This window comes from Ochlerotatus camptorhynchus, unplaced genomic scaffold (genome assembly GCF_037179485.1).
Source record: "Ochlerotatus camptorhynchus isolate MF236.1 unplaced genomic scaffold, CSIRO-AGI_Acam_v1.1 ptg000521l, whole genome shotgun sequence".
Classification (NCBI taxonomy): Eukaryota; Metazoa; Arthropoda; class Insecta; order Diptera; family Culicidae; genus Ochlerotatus; species Ochlerotatus camptorhynchus.
Window position 1 is genome coordinate 665,187 of NW_027041005.1, and position 15,579 is coordinate 680,765.

At 37.3% G+C, this 15,579-nt stretch overlaps 1 protein-coding gene across 1 annotated transcript in view; it reads left to right on the top strand.

Moving 5' to 3' along the window:
- The window catches only part of LOC135712940 (ABC transporter G family member 20), a 64,727-nt gene that overhangs the window by 23,323 nt on the left and 25,825 nt on the right, over positions 1-15,579 (top strand). Inside the window, exon 2 of the mRNA XM_065236038.1 lies at positions 3,334-3,463. The gene's annotated coding sequence lies outside the window, so the exon portion shown is untranslated. The remainder of the gene's footprint in view (positions 1-3,333; positions 3,464-15,579) is intronic.

The following is a 15,579-nucleotide window of genomic DNA, read 5'->3' on the forward strand; positions in this document are numbered from 1 at the left end:
CGTGATATTGGAACAAAATATCATGCTTGATATTGATTTTACAAGCTCTTTGATATTGCGAGACTATTCACAACATGTTAAAATCAAGCTGATAGTTGACTCGACACAAAAAGAAACCTAGTCTTAAACAATTTCAAACTAGGGAACAACGAATAGAATATTAGGAATCACATAGAAGAAGACTAACTAACTCATTTTTTCCTTGTTTCAAGATCATCCTCGGTCCAGGCAACCCGAGGACTTATCACTATCAACAAGGAATAAAAAGTAGCAAGGACTAAGATGTGTTCCTTTGATTACTGAAAAATCCTGTTCCCCTAGTTTGAAGTAGTCTTGACTAGGAATTGGTGGTAGATCTTACATACCGTAACGTACCACGAAAAGATGATCTACCCACGTAACGGGGCAGCGTGACTGCTTTCTCACCCCAATGGGTCTGGGTTCATTCCCAGCTGAGGTCAGTGGTATTCTTCTGAGGCATAAAAATCTCTGGTCACGTCTTCCTTCGGAAGGGAAGTAAAGCCGTTGGTCCCGGCCCATGTGTGTTTGAATGGGTGCGATATCCTACGCAGGTGTGGAAGCTGCCTTCCTGCACATTCGATTGCCGTCAATGGATGGCAATCGATGTCCGTCGGTGATTGGCACTAGATTGCGGAATAGAGACCGATGATAAATAAAGGAAATAAGAAGAAGAAGAAGAAGAAGAAGATGGTTTGGTTAGAATTGTAGTTGGAAAGTTTTGTTACCTTCATATATATAGCACCGATATCACAGCCTGCAATATCATCCGCAGTTGATTGCTTGTTCATTTGTCTCTATGAATGCGTGATTTTTGGTATTGGTGACATTTGATTTTTTGATATTTTACCAACACTGATGGAGATATTCATTCTTGACTTTATATGAGCATTTTGTTTGATTACCACTAAAAAATAAAAGTTTATATTCTCCACATGCCAACATCCAGAGTCATGTATTTAGGTGAGATAACCGCTCTTTGAATGTTTTAGCTGTTTTTAACATGGGCTGGCGCTTTTGGTTTAATGGCGCATATCTCAATAAAAGTAACTGATCTTCGGCAAATGTGTTAGTCATTGTTTGAACTACGAGTTTTGAAAATCTGAACCGATTCGAGAATAAATAAACTGAGTGAAAAAGTGTATAGGTGTCATTTTTTCATGTATTTAATCCAAATTCACCATTCCAAATTAAAAAAAAAGCGCATCGGTTTTCAGCAATAAATCACAATATTTATATAAATAAAAAGTTCACTTAAAATTAAGATTCGCAAGAAAAGCACTTATACATGATTAAAACACCCACCTATCGATAGCTTAGGCTCACGCCTTCCATATGAAGTATGTATCGAAATATGTTATCAGGGGGTGTAGAACATTTTTGTACGTAGCATTACGTCTTTCGGCAACATATTGGGGGTGCAATTAAAAAAAGAAGCAAAATCGACCGTGTTACGAAAAGTGGTCAGGTTTTGACCATGGACTGCAGTTATAACTCTGTCAACAGCGGATGGATTTTAATTCTAAACAATCCAATCAAAAATTGATCAGAAATTCAATCAATAATTTTTTGCTTTTTTTAATTATCTGTTGAATAAACCAAAAAATCCGTGCGTTTTGTACGCGAAAATGCATGCTATCTTGGTGCCATGATCTCTCGACATTCTGCGTTCGCTTGACGCAACAAGCATTCAAGATCGTTTTTTCCTGAATTATTATTATTTATTATTTATCTTTATTAGGGAGGCTTTCAGCCTTGGGCTGGTTCGCCTCCACGACTTTTCCTGAATGTAAGAAGTGAAACTTATACACTTATTTCTGTTTTTACGCGATTTTTATTTGTTCGATATTGTTCTCATTTAAAATAAGTACCTACATACATTACAATACGGATTTTTTTTCTTTGATTTATTTCTGATAGGAACTTCCAGAAAATCAAAGGATATTTGTGAGAGGCGGAATTTACATCCATGTATCAGCTTAAGATGGATCAAGTTTGCATGGTGGATGACAACTCTCTGTTCCCCATAATTCTTTTGATTTTTAATGAGGTTCTCGACATCTGTGTCAAATTTGTGTGCACCGCTTGAACCTATCTGGCGTATGTGAGATCAGCGAGCTTGCGCTTGGTATACACCTTTATAAATGCTGAATGCTGATGTGTAATTTACTGGAAAAAGCTCAGCTTTGAAATGATATGCTTAGTTTTTAAATTGATGGAGCTAAGCTTAAAAAAAACTTTTTTTTTCGAAAACATCCAATATGTCAACTATTTTTAATATGGCCGCTGAAAATTCTAAACATGTCAAATTAAAGCCCTGACGTATCCCTTTCGAACGGTAATTTGTAAAGTAATTAAAGTAATTTTTAAAGATATATTAATTAAAATCATCCAATAAACTGCAAAAAAAAAAACTAGTGGGCCGGTTTCAACGAGAATGATTCAATTATTTTGATCTACAACTCTAAAAAAAAGTTTTATATTTAATTGCTTTACTACATAGATGATTGATTAGTTTATGTTATGAGTACCTGCTTTAAGTCTATCATGTTCATCACGTGACATGAGCATCAGATTTGTCATTGTCTTCATACTTGATTCTTCATGGTTGTTTATTCTTAAAATGATCACTGTGATCAAATATGCACCGTACATGCGTTCATGGTGCATGTAATGCATAACTACCTACATTGCAGAAACTGATTGAAAACCCATCGTCCTTCGAGTGTCTGCAAATGATCTTGAAAAGTTCATTCGCATGATCAGGTTTGTAATGTGGCGTGTTGCTGATAAATATCCACCTTCGTGCACGTGAAAATGAACTCACCCAGAACAGTCTAAATGTGAAAAGTTGTTTCCAGTCTGTCGCAAGAACCAAACAGCCTCAACCAAAGCCGGTGCATTACGATGCCTAATGCCGTGAATCGTTCAACTTATGCTTCCATACCTGTACCTAGTAGCGCTGATTGGCTTGTTTTCAGTATGACGCTTTGGCGAGCGGTCCATTTGACATTGGCAGCAAATATCAACTTTGCAAACGAATGCTAAGCTAGCTGCAGGGCCATAATTAGCTGAGCCAGCGTAAAAGTTATAGTTTCTTTCCATTTTGCAAGCTTTGCCGTACTTGAAAAACCTATTGATTTGAAACGCTAAGCAAGAATCTTTTAAGTACCGTCAATACATTATTCTGCAATATCCTTTCATGTTGTACTGCTTATAATTCGAATGATGCTGGGGCCAAAGTCAACTAATTTAAATTAGTCACATTTTGCTATGACAGATTAGTGGAGTAATACATTTTCGATTTATTTACAGATAAACGACGTGTGGAACGAGTTCGTACAGCAAACAGAAAAGAGATTCATCATGCAACCAACCAACCAGTAGCAACACATAATCGGAAGATAAAGTGCAAATCACTGCGGAGTCCTCCTAGGAACACATTGTAAGTATTGGCATCTTCACGAACGTACTGTTTTAAATTGATTTCTTATGTATCATTGTTTTCAAAACTAAGATTTGGTTTATTTGTTGTCCATGAATTCCGGATGTTAGAAAGTATCTGCTTACATACATATGGAATGTGACGTAAGTAGTTTAAAGCTTTCTAAGGGTTAGAATGGTGATAACTTTGACAAAGTTGGTTAATTAGACATTACTACCGTTAGTTTAGATTTACATGAATTGGAGTTATGACTTGTCATGCAATATTTAAAATATTGTATGAAATCGTGCATCTTGGAATTGTTATGGCATTTTAAAGGTTATTTCAGTGTTTTCATGACTTGTTTTAAACGCTGCTTCCGCGTGTTGAAGCTGTTTTTGTGACTTTATACTATTGTGGCAATTGTGGAAGATGCAGAGGTAAACTCGGTCTCTAGTAACCACGATTGTTGAACTAATCATCCTTCCTCTCCCAAAGACCGTGAGGACGTGGCTGGTGTCGGTACTGATTTATAATTATAATGAATCAGTGAACTTGTACATTAAAGATGGAAATCTTATCTCTAGCTCGAACTATATGGTTCACTGTGCAATTTCACTGGTTCTGATCAGTAACGGAGTAGCAACTACAACAAACACGGTATTAAACAAAATATAATAATTTGAAATTCAAGTCGTTTTAATAAGAAAAACTTAATAAAACCAAAGGATCGTTACTGCAGTTCAATTTTGAAATTTAGAGAAAATTTGCATGACATTAAAAAAAATATTACCATGTGAAATTGTCTGAATTGCTGCGACCCACCTGAGCTTGTGACTAACCGATTGCGAAACGCTGACCTAGAATATGAATTAACCGTTTTTATGCACACCTAGATTTCCTTGAGTTAGAAATTAGAAAATAAAACATATGCTTTCCTAATCCCGAAAAATCGACTACACTAACGTTTGACTAAAAAAATGGCCTACAGTTATAACTACGACAAAAAACAAAGCGCCGCCGGTGGTGTAGTGGTAAGCGTGGTGACTTCTCATCCCAGCAGGCCTGGGTTCAATCCCCAGCGCCGTCGGGATGTTCTGAGGCATACAATTTCTGATCACGCCTTCCTTCGGAAGGGATTACTTCTTTACTAGCCGTTGGTCCCCGGTTCATGAGTTGATGGGTCGATAGGCAGGGTCCAGGTGTGAGAGCTGCCTCCCTGGCGTCGGTAGCATTGGTGCTCAGCACGGAAAATAAGATCGACGGAAAACAAATCAAGAAAAAAAAAACAAAAACTTAGATATATTTGAGAACATTACCAAATATTTCCAAATATCAACTAAAATATTTGAGTATTTAAAAAGAGCTTTTTGTGATGAACAATGTTTATTCTACGGATACTTTTGATTTTAAGTCTAAGTCAAGAAAATGAAAATATCAAAACATATTTTTAATATATATTAAGTCAACGTGTCCCGCCCCTGGAACTACGATTACAATTTGATCTATTACACGTAACATTCGGTAACTAAATTTCATATGTCAAAGTTAAGGGATAAGGAATAAATTTTGACAACCCCTAGGACCCCTAGGACTACTGATTTTTTTTCACAATTTTCATTCTTGCATTTATCGAAAGGATCCGATTCTAATTGAAAGGTTCCGCTCTTTATACCCTTCGGAGTGTTGAAACACTGTCCAAAGGCGCGCCCCTTTGTCAATCAAAATTGAATTCCTTAGCAACAAAATTAAGGAATGACGCCGATAATGACCATGCATAAGAACCCTAGTCTTAACCACTTCAAACTAGAGAACAATGCATAGAAGATTAGGAATCACATAGATGAAGACTAACTAACTCATTTTTACCTTGTTTCAAGATCATTCTCGGTGGACAAAGCTAAGTCTTGTCACTATCAACAAGGCATAAAAAGTAACGCCCTGTGACGTACCACGAAAAGGTGAACAACCCACGCTACGGGCTGGATTTTTTCCTCATCACCTTTGATTTGCTTTTGCAAAATTCAACCATATGCGTTCCCGATGTTATTATGTTCGTTATGCTTCGTCACTCATTCTCCGTCTCCGCTAAACAAATTGATTCTCTTGAATCTGGAATGATATAAAGAGGACCGAAGCATTTCTGGGATATTCCATGACGCTTAGACAGGTGCCATTGGATGCAAGCTAAATAATTTTGAAACATTTAAGCAGACCACTATGTGGATAATTATTCAGCCAGCTCGGCAGACTGAACGCGCAAATCTCGAGAGCCTCCTTGAATCATCCAATGTTGTAGCGCGTACAAGGTTTCGCAGAGTAGCACCGAAACCGGTAGTACATCGCTGAGAATATCTTTGAAAGTTTAAGGTCAGCATCTTTTCTATGAATGGTCCGCATAAGGGAAAAACAATCTTTCTTTTGTGTGTGTACTTTGAGGAAGTTTATGCGTCAACTATGATTTAAAACTCAGTCATCTTACTCAGTGTGCAGTGTTATTCACGGCATTCTTTTTTCGGGGTAGTCCAGTTTAAGTTGCAAATTACAATAAAACAAGTAGAACAGTGCATTGCTATAAAAAATTAATAGGTTTTTGTTTTATCTTTTCGTAGACAAAAGCTCATGATTTTATACAGAAGAGTTACTCAATGTTTTGGAGTCAAAAATCGATTCGAATTTATGATCCAGTGGTTCTCAGTTATTCGTTGATTGCGACCTACAGAAATTTCATAAAGTCGCACACACGTCATGCACACTTTTTAAACTGCATAACAATGCAGAAAATAGACAGTGTAGGGATCCCATAAATTTCCTCAACAGTCACCCTTTTTCCACTCACATTTTGTAATCCTTAAGGAAATTTGCATTATTGGAAAGAAAACTTGAGAGAAGGAGAGAGCACTTTGAGAAAATTACATGCTATTTTATTACTAAAGCTGAGACTGAAAAGCACCTTGGGCGCTTCAGAGACGATTATAAAGTCGTAAGAAGTGTTGTCTTGTAGGATGTCCTGATTTAAGACACAATTCCGTAGAGCATTGTTGGACCTCATAACATCATGTGTGATACATTCTTCTTCTTTTAGGCGTTTTAAGCTTCTGTAGCGAACGTCTTGCTGGCTCTCAACTTAGTGTTCTAGATGCACTTGCACAGTTATTATTTGAGAGCTTTCTATGCCAACATCATATCCTTGACTCTCTTAATCATCATGAAGTTCATATCTTCATGATCTACAGACAGGGCCGTTTTAATCACCCTTGGGCCCATGGTATATTTTTTATTACGGGACCCATATGATTTGATTTTAGTTTTCAAATTATAGCATACTTGAAATATAAATAGTTACATGCGACCAGCGGTCACCGTAGTCGACACATTTTCTGTGATAGTCGACTTTTCCTTCTTGGCGTTAAGCCGGGAAAATTTACTAGAATTTTTCTTGGATGATGGATCATTCTCATCATCCGTGAGTAAATCAAATCGATTTCTCAAATTAATTTATTCAGAAGGGGGGTTAAGAGTTTGCCCCTTTCTTTTGCGTTTAGGTGCCATGGCGGTAGTAAATTTTTATCCAAATCGTCTTCCAAGCAGATTACTATAAGAATCTGAAGGATCGAAGAGGAATTGTCCAAATTTATATCCAAGAAGGATTACCTCGGGTAGGGTCCAAACAAGGATCGAAGAGGAATAAGAGTCGAACAAGGTAGAAAAGTTACAGATATATTGAGAACTGAAAAGTGGTGTTTAAATTTGCTGCAGCTTTAGGTAGTAGTGACAGTTTTTTCAGCAAAAAGCAAATAGATCTAAATGGCAAGAGAGCACGATGCGGACTGTCTTTAGATCATTTATTGCTTGCACTGAGTATCATAATGAATAAGTTTACCAAAGACATCAAGACGATTAGACGGAAACTCGCAATTTTATCACAATTTTTAATAAAGGAAAACGCGCCCATTACTCGATTTTGATGTGAAATGCGCGATAACGAGATAATATTTGAAGCTTCAAATGACGTCAGAACTTCTAAATCAATATTATTGTTGATCTTCATATTTTGAAGTCCTTAGCAACGCAATATTATGAGAGAATATATGATCTTCTAAATAGTTCCTGCTGAATATCTGAAAGACTTCGTATGTATTTTTGCAAAATTAAGGTTACCTCTCACATATTTCACTTTTTCCGGTTTAAGTGCAACGCGTTTAATTGTGTTATGTGGCAGTTGAGCTCGATGCTTGGTTGCCGTTGTTCGTGGTCTTCCACATGGATTGTTAGAGGATCTTCCATCAAATCATGAGATTCCTATAAGCAAACACATTTTGAAATTATTTAAGCATTTGAATGCCCTGTAGACAGGGCATTTAAATTCCTGCTATTTTTCGGTGTGATTAAGGGTGCTCTGTGGGTTGTCCGAGATCCGGTGGCCCGTCGGGGTAGGTGTCCGAGGATTCTAGCTCAGTAGAATCGGTGAAACTTTGTGATATTAGCGTCGTTTAGTTGTTTCTGACGCTTGTCCTCATACCGGCCTCTTTTTACGTTTGGTGTTGGGGGATATAGATATTTTGTTACACACCCATACATTTTTGGTGATGATATGTAATCCCATGATGCTGTACGTATTCATAATTTAGTCGGGAAATTGAGCAACATTTCATTGAGTATGTTCAACTTTAAGATTAATTCTCTAGGACGATTTGGAGATCTTATTATGCCTCTACGATATTTGTTGAATACACATCTTTCGATCTAATCAACAATCAATAAGAAACTAATGATTTTAAATTTGCCCATTACATGACTAGCCCATTTATCCCAAGTATATCTAAAAGTGTACCCCATTATCATACTAGAATCTATGATCGTTTGGATTCGCCTTATAATTTTGACAAAGTTAAATGATATAAATGAAATAGATCATAGCATACTAAAATAAAATGAGCAGAATTCAAACATGTAAAATATGTCTGTATGTCTTGTTGATAGTGACAAGACTTGGCATTGTCCACCGATGATTATTTTGAAACAAGGAAAAAATGAGTTAGGTAGTTATTTTTCATCTACGTGATTCCTAATCTTTTATTCACTGATCTCTAGTTTGAAGTGGTTAATACTAGGATTCTGATGCATGGTGTTATTGCTAGATTTTTTTTTGCTAAGGAATCCGTTTTTGACTGACAAAGGGGCACACTTTTAGAGGGTGTTCCAACACTGAAATTGTTGGCTGCTCTCCAACTCGTTCCATATTGATCTTAGAACCTGTCACCGAGATCCGCAAACATGATTCCAAGTTCCTGTCCGACAAAGATGAACGAGAATAGCACAACTCGCGGCCGGAAGCGCAGATTTTTTTTCCCAAACCCGTTGCGAGGCCGTATGTTGGGCAGGCCCAAAACTTTCTAAACACAATATGCTAAAAGTTTATTTTTTAAAATAATGCGAAAAATAATGGGCCGTTTGATGAAAAGCGAAAAACTATTAAAATAATGGGGCTAGACCTGATGGGATTCGACCTAATGATCCATCACCATATAATTGTACCCAGAATTTTGGCTACAATTGATGCAGAGCTTCTCTTAATTTTATATTGTTTTTTTTTTCAACTGATGGGCTTGACTTTTTAATGGTAGCTGTCTGCTCAACAAGCAGTTTTTCGTGGGTTCAATTCTAGGTAGTGACCCTCTACAGCTCTTATCGGGAAAAGGATTGTTTAGCCCTGGGTAAACAATTTACCATACAAGCTTCCGAAAAAAAGGGCCGTGGATTACTGCCTTCCTAAAATATCGAAGTGGTTTATGAACAACCCCGTAAAGATTTGTCTTCCACAAATTTATCAAAATTAATAAAACGGTTTATAGAGGATTAGTCATGACATGACTCTCTTCGATTTTATTGATACTTTGATCATTGGTTGCTACACAAAGTAGACTTTTGGCTGTTGAGACATTGCATATCCATTAACTGTTATTCTGCTGTTTGGCTGTTTGCGCACTTGAAAGGCGGACTCGAACTCTAGACGACCGCAATGGAAAACCTCAACACTACCACGTTCGCTACGCCTAGAACTAACGTATTTATATCTACATGCCTTTCTACAACGAGATCTGTGAGTAGAGGCTTTATAATAGTACACATGGATTACTTTTCTCGACTAAAGTAATTTCTCCATTTATTCGGTGGGTTGTTCCGTGTAGTGGTTGTGTAGAAGCCATCAAATGAGTAATATACTCGTTTTATCGGCTTTGTTTTGCAGCTTCAAGTTGAAAGTTGATTGATATGTGCAAAGAAGTGACATTGGCTACTGTTATTCAGTGTGAATTACAAATTGAATGATGGCTGAGAAAAAGTTGAGTTATCGCTATCCAAACCTACTTTGCTAGCTTCTGCTGGTAGCTATATTTGCAACTGCTTTACTGCACGACGTTGCATTAGTTACCTTATAAAGCTGAAAATAGGTCTGTCCCCGTACTTGCTTTTCTGTAAGATTATGTATAGCAAAAAGTAAAAGCATGTTCCCGTACTTGCTGTACCATATTATTTTCTTACAGCAACTTACAGAAAGCTGCAGCAACCTACAACAAAAGTAAATAAGAAAGTACGGGAACAGAACTAATGTTAGTTTGTTGATAATTATCCTTTAAAAGTGTCCGTATTTATGTACTACACACTTAAATTTTTTCACCGAGTAGAGTAGTTCTGCAATTTATTTTGCTGAGATTCGGTAAAACAATTGCCGAGACTCAGCTAACACATAAAATTTTGCTGAGATCTCAGCTAACAAACACATATTTTGCAGAGATATCAGCAAAAGTAAATCCCGATGCTGTTGGAGATTTTACCGAGTTAGATTAAGTGTGTAAGCGTCTGGATTTCGGTGTATCACGGTACCCGTTTTTTAGAGTATGTAGTATTTTAGTAGAGTAAGTATGATTTTTTTTGTTATATGAAATCATGCAAAATACATGTTGTAGCCGAACATCGCAAATAACATTTCAAAATGTTACTAATGTAAGATCTACCACCGATTCCTAGTCCTGACATTGCAAATGCTATGCAAAATTAGACGAGTCATACGTTGTATTCGAGGTACTCGTATACAACGTATATTCGTTATAAGTCAGGTAGCATAGTAGCCCAAGCAACATTGCAAGTTTTTTATCGAGGTTTTATAGCATTCTACCAGTCTAAATCATGGTCTACAAAACCCTTATAAACCAAAATGTTACTTGGAAGGGTTCTGATGCATGGTCATTATCGGTGTCATTCCTTATTTTTGTCGCTAAAAAATCCAATTTTGACTGACACGCTGAGAAGGGTATAAATAGCGGGACCTTTCAATTAGAATCGATTCCTTGCGATGAAGACAAAAATGACAACTGTATCAAAACCGAATACTTCATCATTTTTCAATAGTGATGGCGTTATGCGACATGCACTAAACTAAGGACACGGGATATACTACAATAGATCAAATTACTGGTCGCAGTGATTTTATGTCCCGAACAGAGGAAAAAAAAAATGTCCCCACAGGTTGGGAGACTATGTGCAAAGTCTTAAGCTCGAGTCAAAAGTGACAGAGTCCGTTCATGCCACGAAAAATTGTAAATTTTGCATAGTTTTCATGCAAATCTGTAATAGAATCTTACATTTCACGGTTGCGTGTAAGGAGCTGCTCGTAAAACATATACTTTAGGAGGGAGTATTGGCGAGTGTCAACGGTTCATACAAGGGGGGGGGGGGTATACTTCTTTTTCTTCGCATTTCAAGATTACTGCTTATGGCATGTTAGTTTATTGCGTGCTCTCAACTTAGTGTTCTAGGTGCACTTCCACAGTTATTAATTGAGAGCTTTCGATGCCTGCTACCATTTTTGCATTAGTATAATTGTGTGGTAAGTACAATCATACTCTATGCCCAGGGAGTCGAGAAATTTTCCAACCCGAAAAATTCCTAGACCGGACCGGGAATCGAACCCAGTCACATCCAGCATGGTCTTGCTTTGTAGCTGCGCCTTTACCGACTGAGCTAAGAGAGGGGGGTATAATACCACTCAAATACGGTTTACGTAGTCTATGAACAGCCCCAGAGATTTTATCGGAGATGTTTAAATGTACCCCACCAAGTCTAGTTTTTCCAAAATTGTTGTTATTCGATCCCGTCTCACAAAGGGCTGATATTACGAGGTCTAACATTCTCACCTTTGTGTTCACTATTATAAAAAAAAGAACAAACAATACGCTCCATAGATTCCATGATTTCCCGTTCACGATGCACGTGCCAAGCTTAGTTGGGAATACAGGGGCCACATAATGTAACCAAGTCGAAACGACTGTTTTCATACAAGCGTGCATACTAAAAACGATTCTTTTCGAATTCCCCAATGAGGCCCCAGGTTTGAAAGACGGCCGCTGCAACGTCTGAAAAGTTGCTCGAAGTTTATGGTGTTCCTGAAGTCAAGGTCAGTTTAATTATTCACAATGCTGCACCCTGTCAGTCAGTACTAATTTGCTACGCATATTGCTTCGTCCGTTCACACCTCTGCCTGTGTTGTGCAAATGTTTACGGTAAACTTGAATTCGCTCTATGATTGTTATTATTACTCACTTAGCTCTGCTGATGTGTGTGCCTCACCGTGGGTAAATACCACATCAGGCAAAAAACGTCTCTGACATAATACACATTTTCGCAAACCAGGCGTTTATTTAAAATGAGAGAACTACGACGACGGTGCAGTTGACCTTATTTTAGGCTCACTTGAAGAGACAGACGTGAATAATGAGCCTAAAACGCGCCGACTCATTCTTTCACACTAGGTACCAACTGCTACTACCTACATCATGATTTCATTCAACTTTCTTCATCACAAACCATTTAAATAGCCAAGTCAAATCATTCCAACATTGCACCGGCTCCAAGCTCCAACCGAGACGTTCGAATCGAATGTAAACGAGATGATGCTTGAACTCTACGAGGCATTGAAGTCATTTGTTTTGTTTACGTCCTATATTCACAGTCCGCTGAATATGCTGAAAAACACTGTATGCATATGCGTTCAAGCAGCGGTCGTTGTAACACTTTCTTCGAATGTCTTCTAGCAAAAGTAAGTCATTGGAGCACTTTTGCTTTTACCAGCTTTTACCTACTGGGATATTATCTCATTCGTACCACGCCGAGAAAATAATATTATTCAATTTTGTCTCCGCTGCCCCCTCGGCTGTCGTTTTTGCATCTAGCTGTATCAGTGGCTTATACACATAGAAACACGAAATACGAACGGATGACCACATATCGGTGGTCTGAGCAAGCAGCATGCTGGCTTTACAACCGGCAAACGTTGGGATAGGCACACGCCACGCCGTCGTCGAGCATCGCGTGCGCACCTCGTCGTCTTGCAGCATCACCTGGAGATGACGAAGATTGCGCTGCGAATTGCTCGTGGAATTACTCTGTCTGACCATACGACTTCGTTTAACTCGATGATAGCGGTGGTCAGCCATGTTTGAAGGAATTTCAACATGTGCTCTTAATTCATTGTTTCCACATTGGGAGTCTAATGTTGCATTTGAGCGGCAAACTACGACACTCATCAAGCGTTGATCGAGCATTCATATGAAACGTGTGGTTTGGATTGGATTAGATGTCAAAGACACGGGCAAACAAGATGAGAACGCAAAGTGTTATATACATAGAACCGGATTAATGGAAAGAATGCGAAGATTGAATATTTTAGAAAAGGTACCTCCACCGAAAACCTGACCTAACACTTTTCTCTTGTTCACCGAGCACGCATTTAACAGTTAGCTTATATTTTACTTGGTTGGTAATATCACCCATGGCACTAATAATCAACTACATTAAGCGTTTAATTACTACCGCCATCTATAGCGGCGGGTTCGATTCCCGATTCAGTATGGATAATCTTTCGGGTTGGACATTTTCTCGACTTGCCACACAATATTCCTGCTTTGTTTGGCATAGAAAGCTTTCAATTCAGTAATAGTTTCCACCATCAAATCCGACCTATGTCAGCCCACCAGTGGTGGATAAACCAGTTTTGCGGTATGGAGGTTTTCGAAAAATCATCGATTTCTCTAGAAACCTTGATTCGAGTGGTGTGAAAATTTCGTCATTTTGTTCTTTTTAGTAATAGTGACATTATGTAGAAATAATATATATTTTTAATTATAAGTGAATTTCGTTGTACATTCTCAAATCGATTTTCCACTAGCCCATACGATCTTTTAATGGTAAGTGCTGTCAGAAGCAGCATGAAACACCTAATTAATATCTATCCTTTAAACACTTAGGTGGGAGCAAGTGATAGTCAGAAAGAAGAAGAAGAAGAAGAAGAAGAAGAAGAAGAAGACGACTATATATTGAGCGTACTGCCAGTAAAGGGCCACGCACAAAGGATCTGGTTGCGTTGCGTTTGCGTAAAAGTTAGATGCATAAATAACGTAGCACTGACGTAGGGTAATCAGCCATGTAGAAAAATATACTACAAAGGGGAATGGGGTCTAACGTTGGTGCTTCATCAAACGTAAACAGCTTCTGCCCTAATTTGTCAATTAACCCATGCGATATCTGTCAAATTTACGTCAACGGAACGCAAACGGATCCTTTGTGCGTGGCCCTTAACAGTGTAATCTACAGATGGCGATGATGCTTACAGTAATAAATATTCACTGTGTTATGTCTGTTTGTCTGTGGTTACACCACAGCATAGCTATATATTGAATAATACTCGACTTAAAAATGGTTCTCAATAAATAAAATATGCAAATCATTGTAGCCCTGCTTGAAATATTTAGGGGTGAATGGTCGAAATTCCCCGCTAAAATAACTAACTGAATGTTTTATTTGCAAAATCAAGACAGCGTTGCACCAACACTTCTAACCATATTCATATTTTTTAGAATTTCTCTCATTTTGGATGAGCACAAAAATTCCAATACCAGCATATTTTATTTTATTTTTTCTGATTTTTATAAATACACTTAATTTAGATGTATTTTGAGATCACACGATCAAAAATACGGACGAAAAAAGCGCGCAAAAATAGAAATGAGTGAAGTGGATATTGCATTGGTGCCAAGGTTCATGAAAATTGAAGAATCCCATTTCAATCATAAAATCTATCCATCGATTTGTTTCTTCAGAGCGTACATCTCGGAATAGCTAGAACTTTAAAATCAATTATAAGGATTATTGTGATACATATTTAACGGATTTCACATCGTTTCAATATTTGTAATGGTGTAAAATTCAACTCAATAATATAAGTTACTTCACAATATGGGGGTTTCTATTTAATAAAACGTGAAAACTAATGATGCATACCGACTAGTTCCAAAACTTGCTCACCTGCCCTAATGTACATTTTTTTTATAAATCACGAGAACACACTTTAGAGGATGGAGAGGATTTACGAATGTCTACGGTTCATATAAATTTTAAATAATATGTATAGAGCTTATCACCACAGACGTATTTTATATATACTATAGTTACTCTTATATTTGTGTCATGTTGATTGTACATTATAGGATCTGCTCCATCTGCTCCTCACTGCTCTTAGATCTGTATGGAGGTTCCTAATATCTGTGCCAAATTTGAACGAATTTTATTATGATTTGAATTTGCGCGAACTACCGATAAATTGGTATTCCTTCCTATTTTCAGCTATAAATGATCGAGGACCAAAATAAATTTTGTTTTTGTTTTTCATACTGATAAATACCGATATTCTGTTCAGACCACCACAGTACTAAAAGTTGTACATTTTCAAACATCATACATTTTCAAATCTCATATGAAATTTGAAAAAAATATTTTCTGAATGATTTTTTTTTTCTCAGAAAGCTCTAATGTTGGAATATAGATCTAAGATTGGGCCCATCGCTAAAAATCTGCTATTTATCAATTTTATCTAAATGAACGCGTCATCGGGACGGTACTAATGGATATTTTTGGTCGCTATTGAAAATTTAGTCGATTGCTGAATTTATGTATGGGCCCAAATTATGGGCATTTAGGCTGACATTACATCCATTTCCGCTATATATTCCTTAAAATAGCTCAGAGGTTTAGATATTTGGATTTGTATTAAACATTACATTTTGTTTATACAATAATATTAT